The sequence below is a fragment of the Hevea brasiliensis genome, chromosome 5 (assembly GCF_030052815.1).
Source record: "Hevea brasiliensis isolate MT/VB/25A 57/8 chromosome 5, ASM3005281v1, whole genome shotgun sequence".
In the NCBI taxonomy this organism is placed as follows: Eukaryota; Viridiplantae; Streptophyta; class Magnoliopsida; order Malpighiales; family Euphorbiaceae; genus Hevea; species Hevea brasiliensis.
The window spans coordinates 90,937,768-90,942,033 of NC_079497.1; positions in this window are offsets into that span (position 1 = coordinate 90,937,768).

Here is a 4,266-nt window from a genome sequence, read left to right on the forward strand (position 1 = left end):
ATTTGGCAAAGTTGTCTTCATGAAAGTTGTTCCTTATTTTGTCTAGTTACATTTTCTTTTTTGAATCACTCCATTTGGAGTTTTGTATCTCAAGTTATGGCCTAAAAACCATAACTGGCCGGATTAGATAGAATTCAAAATTCTGGGCAAAACTGGTTCTGCCAGATTTGGTAACCTAAGTTTGGTTGGTAATTTGACTAGGTTATGATCAGAATTTGGATTTGTATTCTTCATGAAAGTTGTAGGTCTATGTCTCATCTTATTACTGGTAAAATTTCAGGTCAATTGGACCTTTCTATACTGAGTTATGACCAAATGAATAAACACTGTTCATTTGGTCATTTTGCCCAGGCAGAATGCAAGTCACCCGGATTAGGGCAATTTTTAAGTCAACTTGGTTTGGTTTTCTGGGCAGCATTTCTTCACCAAAGTTGTGCCATTATGTGTCTAGTTTCATGTCCAATTGGCCTTGCACCAATTGAACCTATAGAACTCCATTTATGGTTGCCCAAACCTGCTGGACTCCCAACCAGTCCTGCAGGTCACCAAGGGCAGCATGCCTAAGGACAACTCCAACATTCTTACTCACTTCAATTCCTCCTCACACACATTCAAATGGTCACTAATTGACCATTACAAGGTTATTATACTATTACATGAGCAAACACTAATGTTGTTTATGTGTCCACATTTTTTTCAAGTTCTATCATACATTCCACTTGCATTCCACTTGCATTCCACTTACACAAACATATTCAATCACTCATCTCATACCAAGGGCAGCTCATAGCCACTTTGCTATCAAGTAAAATCATCAAACCCTAACCAACCTAAGCTTCTGAAATTTTAAGGGTGCACACACTCACATTTTTATTTCATTTTCTTACATTTCCTACTTATTTCATGCCATTAAACATGAATTAAATCACAGATAGTAAGAGTTTGGACACTAACCACTTGGAGCAGAATTTCAAGCTAACAAAACCTCCTTTTTCCTTCCTCTTTTTGCTGCCTAGTGGTGATTTTAGGTGTGAGGAACAAGTTTAGTGAAGAGCTTGAGTGGTTTTATGGTGAGATTTAGTGGGGTTTGAAGCTTTGGTGGAGTTTTCATGGAGGAAAGGGGTGAAAGGGAAGAGACGGCTAGTTTTTTTGGTAAGAATGGCTGCTAAGTTTTTTTTGGGTTTTTACTGTATTCTTGTCCACTTTTTATTAGTTAATTTAAGTGTTAATTAAATATGATTGGTGGGTAAGTGTTTAATGACATCATATGATGTCATAATTGGTATTTTCTTCTATTTTATTTTCTTCTCTTCTCTACTCGTTTTTAATTTTATATTTAGCAATATTTATTCATATTTTATGTCATAATAATTATTTACTTAACCGAACAAGTCAGCCAAAAATTATCTCTGAAGACGAAATGACCAAAATGCCCTCCGTTTGGCTTATTGAGCCAAAATTGTCTGTACCGATTGAAAAATTTTCCTAAGCATTTTCTTAGCATTCTAATACTATAGGAACCTCAATGACCCTTCTATGGAGTCCCAAAAATTATTTTATGAATTTTCCTCTGGGTCTAGGGCTCCTAGTTGCAGGAACCATAACTTCCCACTGGACTACCCATCACTAGGGTATCGGCTCATTTAACTTGATTGTATTTTATTTCTAAATTTTTTTGTAAATTTTTCTTATTAATATTTGAGTTAATTATGGTTCCTTACTTTTGTTTAAATATTTTTCTGAACGTTCTAACTGTCCGGACCAACACTGGTCACCGGAACAGTAGAATGTACATAGTTGCTATAGGGAGGGTGTTACAACTCTTCCCCTCTAATTTAAATTTCATCCTCGAAATTTACCTGATGCAAATAGTTGAGGGAACTGTTGCCTTATCATCTCTTCACTTTCCCAAGTTGCCTCTTCGATGTTGTGGTGCCTCCAAAGCACTTTTACCAGTGGAATCTGCTTATTCCTTAACTCTTTCACTTCCCGAGTTAGGATCCGTATGGGTTCTTCTTCATATGTCAAATCTGGTTGTACTTTAATTTCTTCCATGGAGATGATATGTGAAGGATCTGAGCAGTATCTTCTTATCATAGATACGTGGAACACATTATGGATCTTGTCCAGCTCTGGTGGTAAAGCTAGCCTATAGGCCACTGGACCCACATGTTCGATGACTTCATATAGGCCAATGAACCTAGGGCTTAACTTACCTTTTCTTCCAAACCTTAGTACCTTCTTCCATAATGACACCTTGAGGAACACTTTGTCACCAACTGCATATTCTATTTCTTTTCTCTTCAAGTCGGCATAAGATTTTTGTCTATCTGAGGCAACCTTCAGATTGGCTTTGATTAGTTTTACCTTCTCCTCAGTCTGTTTCACCAGGTCTGGCCCTACCAATTTATCTTCGCTCAATTCAGTCCAGCACACTGGAGTTCTACATTTCCTCCCATACAGCGCTTTATACTGGGCCATTTGGATACTAGTTTGGTAGCTATTGTTGTATGCAAATTCTGCCAGTGGGAGGTATCTATCCCAACATCCCTCAAACTCAATGACACAACTCCTCAGCATATCCTTAAGGACCTGACATATATTTCATGTTATTATTATCATTTCAATTCAATATTTGTATTAGTTCAATTGGTTTCAATTGTTTACTTGGATTACTCTTTCTGATTGCCCATCCGTCTGAGGATGGAAAGCTGTGCTGAAGTGGAGTTGTGTACCTAAGGACTCATGCAACTTCTTCCAAAATCTCGATATAAACCTTGGGTCTCAATCAGATATGATGGAAAGTGGAATTTCATGCAGTCTAATTATCTCACTGATATACAATTCTGCTAACTTCTCCAGTGAGTAGTCAGTCATAACTGGCAGAAAGTGTGCTGACTTCGTTAATCTATCTACCATCACCCATACTGCATCATGCTTCTTCTGGGTGAGAGGCAGACCACTTACAAAATCCATGGTGACCCGATTCCATTTCCATTCAGGTATGCGTATAGGCTATAGCAAACCCGATGGAACTTGATGTTCTTCCTTGACTTGCTGACATGTCAAGCATTTAGTCACATAGTCAGCTATGTCCTTCTTCATGCCAGGCCACCAATACTGAAGCTTCAGAGCATGATACATTTTTGTACTTTTTGGGTGCATAGCATAAAACACTGGTGTGTGCCTCTTTTAGAATACTGGCCTTTAATTCCCCATCATCTGGTACACACAGTCTTCTTTTGTAGTACAGACACCCATCTGCTTTCACCTCATAGTCAGTTGCTTTCCCTTCTGAGATTTTACTCACAGTAGTCATTAATTTCTCATCTACATTTTGCCCATCTAAAATCTGCTGTAGTAGGTTTGGCCTCACTTGTAACTCAGCCAAAATAGCTCCATCTCGAGCCAAGGATAGATGGGCATTCAATGATCTCAAAGCTATGATGGATTTTTTGATCAAAGCATCTGCAACTACATTTGCCTTCCCAGGATGGTAGTTAATTACACAATCATAGTCCTTCAGGAACTCAATCCATCGCCTCTGTCTAAGGTTGAGCTCCTTCTAGGTTGGCAAATATTTCAGGCTTTTGTGGTCTGTGTAAATGTAGCATTTTTCACCATACAAGTAGTGCCTCCATATCTTCAGTGCGAAGATAATTGTTGCAAGTTCTAGATTATGGGTAGGGTAATTCTATTCATGTGGCCTTAGCTACCCAGGAAGCATAAGTGACCACCTTCCCCTCTTGCATCAATACACACCCTAACCCATTATGAGAGGCATCACTGTAGACCACAAAGTCCTTTCCTGACACTGGCTGTGTTAATACTAGTGCCTCTGTCAACATAGCCTTCAACTTCTCAAAACTAGTCTGACACTTGTCATTCCAGTCAAATCTGACATTCTTGTGTAACAACTTGGTCATTGGAGCAGCTATTAAAGAAAATCCCTTCACAAATCTTCTATAATATTCAGCTAGCCCCAAGAAACTTCTGATCTCAGTTGTATTCCTAGGAGGCTTCCATTCCATCACTGCTTCTATCTTCTTGAGATCCACTCTAATCCCATCAACTGACACTATGTGTCCAAGGAATGCAATTTCATCTAACCAAAAGTCACACTTTGACAACTTAGCATACAATTTCTTCTCTCTCAAGGTTTGCAGAACAATCCTCAAATGCTCATCATGCTCTTCCCTGGTCTTGGAATACACCAAAATATCATCAATAAAAACCACTACGAACCGATCTAGGTATGTATGGAAG